The sequence below is a fragment of the Ambystoma mexicanum genome, chromosome 9 (genome assembly GCF_040938575.1).
Source record: "Ambystoma mexicanum isolate Mex_15411 chromosome 9, UKY_AmexF1_1, whole genome shotgun sequence".
In the NCBI taxonomy this organism is placed as follows: domain Eukaryota; kingdom Metazoa; phylum Chordata; class Amphibia; order Caudata; family Ambystomatidae; genus Ambystoma; species Ambystoma mexicanum.
This window is the reverse complement of record NC_090931.1, coordinates 467,815,044-467,827,591: the sequence shown is the minus strand read 5'-3', so window position 1 is coordinate 467,827,591 and position 12,548 is coordinate 467,815,044.

The following is a 12,548-nucleotide window of genomic DNA, read 5'->3' as shown; positions in this document are numbered from 1 at the left end:
TCTGTGTCCTTTTATGTCTGGCAACTGCTCTAAAAGTCGACCAGGTTGAGTCATCATAGCCCAAAATTTCAGGGGGATGGGGGAGGGAGTGCTGAATCCCAGTCAACTCAAAGGTGTTGCACCAATACTTGCATTTATTGCCTTGATTACTCATTACTCCTAGCCCTATTCTTCCTCGTCCCAGTGTGTATGAGACAGTACTTGTGTATGAGGCAGAGTGCCTTATACACAAGTACTGGAATGAGGTAGAGGTACATGGAGGTACTGCCTGACTTAGCTACCTGTAATCATCATTACTCCTAGCCCACTTTTCCTCATCCCAGTACTTACCTATGAGGCAAAGATCCTCATACGTAAACTCTGGGACAAGGAAGAGGGACGTGGAGGTAATTCTGGGCCCAGGAGCTGAGTATGGAGGTTGGGGTAGGGTTGGGAGGGAGAGGGGATATGTGGGGGGCAGGATTGTGCAACAAATCATAAAGGCCGTCCATGTCCAGGCTAAGCAGGCATGATAATGTGGTATTAGTGGCCAGAGAGGCATTTTGGTGTAGCCAATCTAGTCATTCCTCAGTTTGGTATGACATTTTTTTAACTGGGCATTTCTGATAAAGCAGTTCTGCTAAGTGAATTACCTGGCTAGACTGCCATTTGGGTGCTGCCAGTCTAGCTGCTTTTTACTCCGGCTTTGTATATTTTTTTGGGCATCTGTGATCACATGATATGATATAAGTCATTTATAACATGCTTGTACACAAGTGTTTTTAGGCGCAACAAGACAAGGGTGGTAACATAGAGGGAGGACAAGACAAACAATCTTACTTGGCCTTAATTGTGCAAGTGCAAGAACGTGAAGTTCAAGGGGAAAATGAGGAGGGAAGTGCAAGGGAGAGGAGAGAGAAAAACAGGGCAGTATTGCTCTGAGTAAGTGCAGCCAGGGCAGCGCGGCTCTGGGTAGTGCAAGGAGAACAAGGGACTGTAGGGTTACAGTTGCAGTGCATGGTAGGCCCAGAGGCAGTGCAAGGGTGACTGATCAAGAAAGAGTCTGGACTCAGTGAGACTCTGAGGGTAGCCAAGCAACCAGTCGGTACAGCAGACAGGTAGGTCAGGTAGGCCAGCAGGGGAGGGAGAGAGAGAAAGCAGAAGAGAAGAGGAAAGGTTTGAGCTGCTTCCGGAACTTCAGGTGGTCTGGCTCAAGTTTCAGAGGGGCAGGGAGGCTTTTCCAGAGGGAGGCACCTGCAGAGAGAGATCTACCACCCACTCTCAGCCTGGAAAAGTGTTTAACCCTTACAAAGTTGTAGGTAGCAGAGGAAAGGGCTTGAGAAGGAAGATATTTTGGAAGAGCGTGTTGGATGTAGTGTGGGCCCCAGGCCCAGAAAGCCTAGTCGACAATGCAAAGGGTTTTGAACTTGATCCTTGCAGCAACTGGGAGCCAGTGGAGAGATTTCAGGGCTGGAGAGATACGATCTCTTGGCTTGAGGCCAAGGATACGTCTCGCAGTCCTGTTCTGGATTAGTTGCAGAGGGTGGAGTTTAGAGGAAGGCAGATTGAGAAAGAGGCTGTGGCGGTAGTCTAGCCTAGAGAGAGCCAAGGCTCTGGAGACAGTGAGCTTCTGGGGGAAAGTGAGAAAGGGAAGAGTACCTTTGAGGAGGAGCAGCTGGTAGTGGGACTTCTGGCGACGTCCGAGATGTGAGGAGAGAAAGAGAGAGTGGAGTCAAAGATGACACCAAGGTTGTTTGTCTCACAGAATATCGAAGGAAGAGGGCCCAAGGCGGGCGGCCAGAGTGAGAGAGGGAAAGCAGGGGCAGGAGTCCAAATGAGAAGGATCTCCATTTTACTGACATTAAGGCAGAGATCATTGGAAGCACACCAAGCCTAAATCGTGGATAGACAGTCAGGAATGAGCGAGAGAGGAGAGGAGTTTGAGGGGAGCCTGAAGGAAAGCATAGTGTCATCCGCATAACAATGAAAGTTAGAGACAAAGGTAGAGATCAGTGAGCCAAAGGGGCCAAGTAGAGGTTGAAAAACCAGGGTGAGAGGATGGAGCAGAGAGAAAGGGACCAAGTTGGACCTGGGAGGGACTGCCCAAGAGGAAGGAGGTCAGCCACTCAAGGGCATGATCCGTGATGCCCAGGTTCTCATGGAGTCGATTTATCAGGATTGATCAGGATGGTGTGGTTGACCGTGTCAAAAGCAGAGGAAAGATCAAAGAGGACGAGGACAGAAGGAATGCTGGAATCAAGGTTAGAGAGCAGGTCTTCACAGGTGTTCAGAAGAGCAGTTTCCGTGACTCTGGCAGCTCTGAATCCAGACTGAAGGTCATGGAGCACAACCAACAGATTCCGTGTGGAGAGTAAGCTGGGAGATGGCCAGCTTTTCCAACAGTTTGCCCAGGAAAGGGGTGATGGAGATTGGCCGATAGTTGGCCGAGCAGGCATGATCGGCAGACAGCTTCTTGAGGAGTGGATGAATAAGGGAGTGCTTGGGGAGAGGGGAACGTGCCAGTGGTGAAAGTGTGATTACAGAAATCGGCCAAGGCTGGAGTGAGGGTGTGTGCATTGAAACACATATTTATATCGTTTTGCTATCCCTTCAGTAGCACATTTGTGGGTATTGCGCAAGCATGATAATCTATGCCTGCCCAGAGTGTGGTGCAACCAGTGATTTGTTGCTGAGTTGGGGGGGCCTTCTCAGTATGGCTCGCAGGGGGGCCCCCACATTTTGTGTTACGCCACTGCTACGCACTTCCTCTTTTTTTCGTCTTTGCATTCTTTTATCCCTTAATTTCTGAGCCTCTTCCCCTTCTCCCTTCTTTTCTAACCTATCCTTTTCTTCGAGTGCTCTTTGCCTGTTGTCATACTTTTTTTGCTCTTCCGCCCTTTCTTCCTGTCTTTGTTGTTCTTCCTGATACATCTGCTCTCATCTTTGTCTATTCTTTCTCTTGTTCTCATCTTCCTTCAGTCTTCTTTCTTGTTCTGTGTCTTTTTTATTTTGCTTGTCTTGGTATCCCCTTCGCCAAACCTCTTCAAGGCTTTTCTCATCGAGCTTTAATAATATCTGTCCACCCATCCATTAATTCTGCACGAGTGTAATCTTATCAGATTTGTCCCATTCACCTTTCCATCTTTTAATCTCTTGTTCTATGTCTGTGGTTATATTTGATTGTTCAATTTTCTCTTCCTTGCCCTGCAAGACCTTAGAGATCTCTTCCTTCTTTTAGTCTCTTCTTGACTATCGTCACTACCATAAGCAGGCGGTTCATATATTGGGTTACTATACCCTTGTCGCCGCCTTCAATTCCTTTAACGGATACAGTACTGCATCTTCCGTACTATTGCCATTTACTCGCAGCGGAGTAAGGGAAGCAGAAGGAAGGCTCAACATCTTCCTCACTGCTCTGGTTAAGCATCCATTGCTCGGGGGTGGATCTTCCTGCTCCTCCTGCTACATTTTCCAAAGCTCTAAAATAGCTAACCTTTTCTCCAATTTCTTTCCTGTGAATGCTGCATGCAAGTATGTGGTCATGTGTTGTAATACTGCCTTTTCCAATAATCCCCCTTGTTGACATGGCATGAACATCCTATCTGCTCTTCCCATTATGCACTGTACTGTTTGATCTTGGGCATATGTTTTGGTAGTGTTTTGCAATTGTGCATCAGTGGTGTAACTTCTCCATTATAATGATAATGATGTGTTATATATATAGTGCCTTAATACAAAGCGCTTTACAAAGCACATATTTACATCCAATATCACCCAACAGAAATTGGTACTCATTTATCGACCTCGGGAGAATAAAAGGCTGAGTTGACCTTGACGGGTCAATTATGACAAGTCTTAATTGACTGTCTAAATTTACCAGTGATTTTACAGAAAATACGTTTCAGAAAAATAACAAATATGAGCGCGCTCCAACAATCGCTACTCCAAACATCTACTTCTCAATTGTCTCAATCTATCGATGGTCAGCACCGACAATAACCTAGGATAAATGATGACCTTTTTCTCTGTGTAACACAACCTATCTTTGTCGTTCCTCGACACTCGTCTAATGCATAAAAATATAAAACAAACAACTAATCAACTTTTTACATACACACCATGGTATATACTCCTTTTACCGCAGCCCCTAAATTACTCCGATATGAGTTTCAATCATCTCCTCTCACAGATTTAACTGTGCGCAGCCTGGTTTACCCACTTGGGTTTTGAAACAACCCCTTCTAGAATTCCTTGAATTAGGACTCTGAGCTTCTTATGGGACGCTCCTCGTGCAAAACACTTCTTTGCCTTGACGCTCTTAGTCTTACATCAGCCAACCCCCCCGTTACCTATTTATGTGGTGCCACAATCCCGTTTTCACAGTTTGCCAGTTTCCTCAATCTACTCACCATTCCCCTTTCGGCTCCGGACTATCGGGATCACCCCTCCTCCAATCGGCCACCGTCACCTTCAGTCCGCTTAGCACATGTGGAAACCAGGAGGGATTTCATCAAAGAGAGGCCTGTCCCACCTGTATCTTCTTTATTTGCAAGTTGACTATATCTGCCGTTCTCCACAGGAAACTTTCCGTTCCTCTGGCTAGATGGCAGAGGGAGTCCGATGTTTCGACTACTCCAAAGACCTACTTATCGATGGGCCTTTCTAACCATCCCCTTCTGCTACCACGTGAAACCCAAGGCCCTTTAAAACCAGGCAACACTCTGCAATCTGTTATTCTTCATTCTACTTTTAGTAAATATATCGTTATAATCTTTTTGAGCAAGCACCATCAATCGCTGCTCGTAATCGGTGAATCGAAATATTTTGAAAACCTTTTGCACCACTGTTCTTCTTACTCCTTCATTTACAGTTTCTCTCAATTATGTTTATATCACTCTTGGTTTTTTAATATCTTATAGCCCTCGTTTTTATGTGTATATTAATTTAATCTAATTTTAAACTTCTGATTGACGTCAATCCTTTATTTAAAAAGTGCACTAAAATTGCTTTTATTTATTTATATTTACTGTCATTTTATATCTATTTATAAACATGCAGAACATTTTATAAAGGCATATTATACCCCATACACATGCACACTTTAAAGTTATTCCCCTTTGTACATCTTCCTTTACTATTCTCAGTAAATGTATCTCATCTCTTATTAACTCTGTCTCCGAGCTTAATACGTGACCCTCTTATTGGCTTCATGCCTTAGGAATCCTTCAACACTCCTCTGTGGAGTTATGGTGTGTATTCTTTCCGTCCCTCATGAACCTGTGACACAGTTAGTCTTTTACTGAATATATATATATATATATTCAGTAAAAAAACTTTGTTAAAGGGACGTTATGGTTCCAAGCAAAACCGAAAAATCCTTGAAATTTGCCAGTTATGGTAAGCTAAGCAACCATAACTCACGCCACCACCGTGCACTGCTAAGACTAACACCCAGGACATCAAAGATGACATCACAAATGTGACATCTTTGATGTCCTGGGTGTTAGTCTTAGCAGTGCACGGTGGTGGCGCGAGTTATGGTTGCTTAGCTTACCATAACTGGCGAATTTCAAGGGTTTTTCGGTTTTGCTTGGAACCATAACTTCCCTTTAACAAAGTTTTTTCACTGAATTTCATAGGTTTTTAGTAGTGCAACTTAACCATAACGTCCCTTTAACAAAGTTTTTTTCACTGAATTTCATAGGTTTTTAGTAGCACAACTTAACCATAACGTCCCTTTAACAAAGTTTTTTTCACTGAATTTCATAGGTTTTTAGTAGCGCAACTTAACCATAACGTCCCTTTAACAAAGTTTTTTCACTGAATTTCATAGGTTTTTAGTAGCGCAACTTAACCATAACGTCCCTTTAACAAAGTTTTTTCACTGAATTTCATAGGTTTTTAGTAGCGCAACTTAACCATAACATCCCTTTAACAAAGTTTTTTCACTGAATTTCATAGTTTTTTAGTAGCACAACTTAACAATAATGACTTTGACTTTATATACATGTCATATGGAACTGATTAGATCTCTTCTTATGAACTTGATGTCCGCGAACTTATTTAATGTTCGCGGACATGTTCGGAGAACAGTACCACTACCTAAAAACTGTGGGGGGGGTGGTGGGGTATGTTTGATTGTTATATCATAATATAGGAACATTTAACAAATTCAAAAAGCAGCACACAAACACATTATATATAGTAATACTTAAGAAATGTAACCCATATATGTAACACACTAACCATTCATTTAAATACAATATGTTTTGAAATGGAATATACCACAAGAAGATAAATTGGCTTCCAACATAATTACCTCACAGACTCAACAGAACTGAGAACAAGACCAGACCCACTGAATACATAGGACTTATCTTACCAGAAATAGTAAGTGTACTTCATTTTACTCATATATTTATAAACTTTCTGTATTAGATTAAAAAATATATTATCTTTTTTTTTTCTCACAGAAATGTCTAGCACTCTGGAATGGCTAGAGGACAATTTCCCACATGAAGAAATGTCACAAGATAGTGAAACTAATGGTAAACACTTTATAATATAAACCATTTATTTATTATTTTTTTTATATACATTTAACATATATATTATTTTTTGTACAGAGCATACCAAAATAGAAAAAACTTCAGAAAACCTTGTTATGGATAACAGTCTTCACAATATAGAAGAAAAAATGGATGTATTGTTGGCTAATTTTAATAATTTAAAAACTTTTGTAGAAAATAATTTCAAACCAAAAACCTCGTACCATTGCCCCACATGTACTTGTCCCTCCTCACCATATCCCAGTCAATTATCCCCAAACCCTCTCCATAATCCAAAATGTTTTGATGAGACTCCCATCCCTTCTTCACCTAATACCAATCATGTTGAAACCCCAAATTCTCCTGTTTTTGTTTCTGTTTCTGCCTCACCTTCTCTGTCATAAATTATTAATATATGTTAAATAAATTTTAATTTTTATATTGTATTGTGAATAGTTTCTGTTTTTTTTTTAAAAAACAATAAAAGTGTCCGCGGACAGTGCGAGTGTTCTGAAATGTTCGTACATAAACGAAAATGGAGGTGTCCTGAAGAACACCACACCTGTTCGTACTGTTCGCTAGCAAGTTGAAACTGTTCTAAGAACACACGTGGTGTCCTGAAATGTTCGTAAAGAAACAAAAATGAAAGTGTTCTAAAGAACACTATATCTGTCCGTAATGTTCGCTATCAACTTAAAACTGTCCTAAGAACACAATTGGTGTCCTGAAATGTTCGTAAATAAACGAAAATGATGTGCCCTGAACAACAGTACAACTGTTCGTAGTGTTCGCTAGCAACATGAAACTGTACTAAGAACACACGCGGTGTTCTGAATTGTTCGTAAACAAACAAAAATTAAAGAGTCCTAAAGAACACTATACCTGTCCGGTACTGTTTGCTAGCAAGTTCAAACTGTTCTAAGAACACTATTGGTGTCCTGAAATGTTCGTACGTAAACGAAAATGGAGGTGTCCTGAAGAGCACTATACCTGTTCGTAGTGTTCGCTACCCAATTGAAACTGTTCTAAGAACACAATTGGTGTCCTGAAATGTTCGTACATAAACGAAATTACACGTGTCCTGAAGAAGACTATATCTGTCCTTACTGTTCGCTACCAAGTTTAAACTGTTCTAAGAACACACGTGGTGTCCTGAAATGTTCGTTTCACGTGTGACGCACTTTTAATTACTTCAGAACCCGAACAGTACCCGTAGGACATCAATGCGCATGCGCTAACCAATCTCCGTGCACTTGGTGTCTTGCGGACAGGTGCTTCCTTCGCAGACTAGTTCGCGAACGGATCATATGACCGCGCCCACGCTCATCGTGTGTCCTGAAATGTGGACACTGTTCGTGTCCCCGAACAATTTAAAAGTACATTTTCAGTTAATCCATAATATTTTTCAATAAAATCTCACCATGGCACAAGTCCCACATAGCAATCTTGAGTTTCTATATACCTTTTGAAACTTTCCGATCCTTTTTTTGTGTTCGATCTGTCCGCGGACAGTGCGCATGTCTGCGAACCGCGCACAAGCACCCCTATAAAAGACCACGCCCAAGAGCTTATTCCCATTGTGTTTCTGGCTATTCTTCAGAACACAGTGATTTTTGCTGCCACCTGCAGACTACACCATCATCCAGATGGCATCCTTGGCTGCTGAACTGCCACTTGGTGCTGCACCTGCTTCAGCACCACCCCCACCCCCTCCACCACCACCACCTCCCCAAGGGCCTGAAGAGGGGAACAGGAGTGAGGATGTGGATGAGGAAGAAGACGATGATGAGAATGAGGTAGAGGAAAACCCTACTTCCCGCACTAGGCGTGAGTCTTGGGTGTGGCAGTTATTTACCATTCATGGTAATGTTCCTAAGGCTCGTGCGAACCGTGTTACCTGCAATGAGTGCAAAATGATACTCAGTCGCGGGAAGCACGGTAAGTACAGCTTTGGGACCACTACTATGAAGCGACACCTGAGGTCATTTCACTCTGGGGCTATTCGCAGGGTTGTACCTTGCGAAGAACGTAGCAGGTTGATTTCCTCTACTTCATCCTCTGTTTCTGATCCTGTCACCACAAGGACCACCTCTGTGGGACAGTGTCTTCCTTAGGCTGCCTCACAGGCCATAAAGAATGCTGATGACCCTTACCTTTCGAGGGTCACAGTTGTATGTATGTACTGTGACACAGTACTCTGCAGGGGGGAGCGACTTCGGAGTGCTTTTGAGACTATCGTCTCAGAGCACGAGAAGACCTGCTCACTACCCAAATAAAACCCACTCTACATCTTCCTCTCTCAGCTCGCCCTTTCTTATACCTGTGGTTGGTGTCCCCCCCTTTACCCTCCTTTACCCTCCTCTGCTAGTGTGTCGTGTTTGAAAAACCAAATAAAATACAAAATTACAAAAATAAAAAAAAGAATAAGGCTCTTTTCAGAGCCGCCTTTCCCAGTAAAAAATAGAAGTGAAAATAAATGAAGCAGGGATCTTTGTATTTTTTAGAAGTACGCGGACAGTTCGCGAACATTAAAAAATTGGGTTGCTACTCCATCATAAACATTGTAATTTTCTCTGGAAAGAAGTGGTGGCTCTGAAAAGAGCCTTTGGGTGGTGTTTGTAAGTCAAAAATTGTAAATGCTTAACATCTACTTCAAAATCGTTGTTGTAATTCCAAAAAAGGTCGCAATGCATTTTGTACATTTCTCAGAAAAATCTGATTGCCAGCATAAGTAAGATGGACTCCATCTCTGCGAAAAATGTATGTAATACAAAACATAATATTTTCATTGTGAAAAGAAGACATGCCATAATCTCTTAGAAAGGCACAAACAGCCTTATTAAAATTGCGTCTTGCTTTTTCCATTTGTGGACCAAATGAAGAAGAACGAAGCCACATTTGTCTCTGCGCAATCCGTGAAAATATCACTTGAGAATTAGGAAACATGTCCATAACCTTCCTAAGTCCTTCTTTTGCAAAAAAATTCCAGTCATATGTCCTAAACTGTTCCCTCCACAATGATTTACAATTATGTCTGGATGTTGCTCTGTCTCCAAAGTAGCACAGAGAGGTAGCAAGTCCAACGACTTCATTCTACGTACTCCATGCCAGTGTACTTCCACATGTGGGAATCCAAGATCTACAGCTACTCCACAGCTTTCTGCATGCACCTTCAACCAATGTATCCACAAATCTCCAAAAATCCAAACAATCTGTTTTCTGAAACACACCCATAGCTATCTTTTGTTCTCTCAGCAAAAAGAGTATCTGAGTAAATCTCTCCTGGCACAACACACCCACCAAACTTTCCTGACCAATCCCTTTCAGTGTTTATTCTCATTTGCATGACTTCTGAACCCAAAAATCCCCGGATGTAACTCCCGATGTCTGCGAACTACCGCCATGTCCGCGGACATATCGTAACATGAACAGCCCTTCTACCATTTCCACTACACTCTCTCTGCCATTCCCTCATTGGATGTACCTCAAAAATCACATGACCATGCACCAATCACATTCAAGACCTCTACATCTAACTGCATCATCATAGATCAGCACTGCAAATGTACTCTGAATCTCTCTGAGTACAAGTGTCATATCATTGGCAAACAGCATCTACCCGAAATACTGTACAAGTCTTCAAGATTTCTACTTGCAGCTCCATGCATATCCATATGCATGAACACAAACTTCAGGTATGCATATTTTCTGTATAGTAGATGAACACATTTTCAAACAGACTTTTACCTTGCAAAATCTGTAAAATGAATTTACTGTACTTTTTTCAATTTCCTAAAATCAACTATCACTTATAAACCTTTATACTATTTACTTTCTTTATACACACACACTCAAATCATGTTAAACTAACATTTTTTAAATGAAATATATAGACTACATATATTCAAACAAAATTGCATGCAAACACAATCTATGTTTAAACCTTTATAAAAATACTTATACAATTTCATATTTTTTGTTTTTATTTATTTATTTACTTAATTACTTTAAATTAGACATGACATTGCGGCGCTATTACCTAGAACAGTTTACTTACAAAAATAGTGGTATTCACTAATATATTATAAATTTCACAAGACATAGTAAAGATATTTTTTTTTGCTACAGTTAGTCATTCAATACAATTTGTTCATTAAGAACATATCATATGTACTGAACTGATGCAATGTATCTTATGTAAATAAATTAGTTTAATGGTTTTAAAGAAGGCGCTGAGGATTTCAATTAAAAAAATCAATATCTAAATTAAAAACAGTGCTATATACAAACAAAGTTACTAATTTGAAGCTTTTACAATTGCAGTGAAGACCAGTTTCCTGAAAAGAAGCAGCCGAATTCGAAGAAGAAAGAAAAACTAAGAAGTTACCTGTTAATTTTAAAAAAAAAGTAAGTAAAATATCACCATAATATGTGTATTATTAATCAAATATACTATAACGTTAATACGAGCTATTTCGATTTCTAAAAATAGAGATTTTGTACCATTTTGTCCAAAAATGTCCATGTCTTAAACAGCGATTTACAGCCAGAATGGCCCACAAATTTCTATTTTTGGACACACAAATTACCCAACTGAACCACTACAATTTTCATATTATAGAACAAACCACTGTTTTAATTGTATACATTAGATTTACTATTTGTACTTTTCCACACCACTAGCTTACTTTTTTTTGTCATCTGAACCCCAGTTTAGTAACACATAAATTCAAGAATACCTATCCCTACTAGTTTTAGTTCCCAATGCACAATCACACACCATTACATACATCTTTATCATCTTACTCTAACACTCATGCACACAACACACATACATTCCAGAACACCCCAACCCATATCTTCTTTATTTTTTTCAACAGACCCTAAAGAATGCCTACCAAAAGTCAAGTCCGTAGAAATCAACGCAAAAGTAGAGCAAATGAAAATAAAGGTGTCCAACATAAGCATCCATCTCTAGCAGAATTTGTAAAAAAAAGTTGAAACAAAATAGCTAATACAATCTTTTAGTGAAACACAAGAAGTTTCAAGTACAACAACTTCGCTTCCTCTATCAAAATGTAAAACAAACCAAAAAACAATTAACAGAAAATCAGCTATCAGTACAGATAAAACTACTTCTTCAAATTTTAATATAGTGCAAAGTAAGCATACCAAGAAAAGTATTTTAGCCAAAACATACCGTCACAAAGTCCTTCAAAATCTTATAAAAACAGGAGAGAAATCAGGTTTAAAGCTTAAAACCTATCGTAGGAAATTAATCTTAGAAGCATTGATGGACAGTGCAATTCTTCTCAAAAGAAATTTATTTATTTTACTGTTAAACAAAATGAAACCACTAACAAAACTAATAACTAAATTACAAAAAAGACTTCTCAATAAGCGAAATATCAACAGAAAGAACTTCTTAAGTATCAGCAGAGGTGAATGGAATCACAATACAAGCACAGAACCATATTTTAATGAAGAAGCGTACAAACAAAAGCAAACAAATACAATTGCCATACATAGCAGTGGTTGAGGTTATGAAAAAGTGAATAATACCATAATGGAACAAGAAGTACTTCTTACAAAAATATGCCCTGAAAACTTAGAATTACCCCTCCATTCAACTGAATCAGAACGTCTAGTGTACAAATGGCCATGCACGTCAATGTGTAACATTCCCAAACAATGTTTCAAATCTTTACGCCAATTCCTCAATAAATATGTAAAAAGCAAAGACAAAATCAAAATTAAATTACTGCAAAATATAGATACCTGTCCAGTGCGCAAGTACACAGGACTACAAGGACATTCATTGGCCTGCATTACAGGACCTACTTGTAAAACCACTTTCCATGATATCAAAAGGATATCAACACATCATTCAACTATAAGAAATCTAGTCTATAAACTGTACTATGCTAAAAGTCCTGCTTTAGCACTAGCAAAGTTAAATAACATCCTTCTACCTGGTACAGCAAAAGACCTACTTGAAGAAATTCACTATATCCAGAAAAA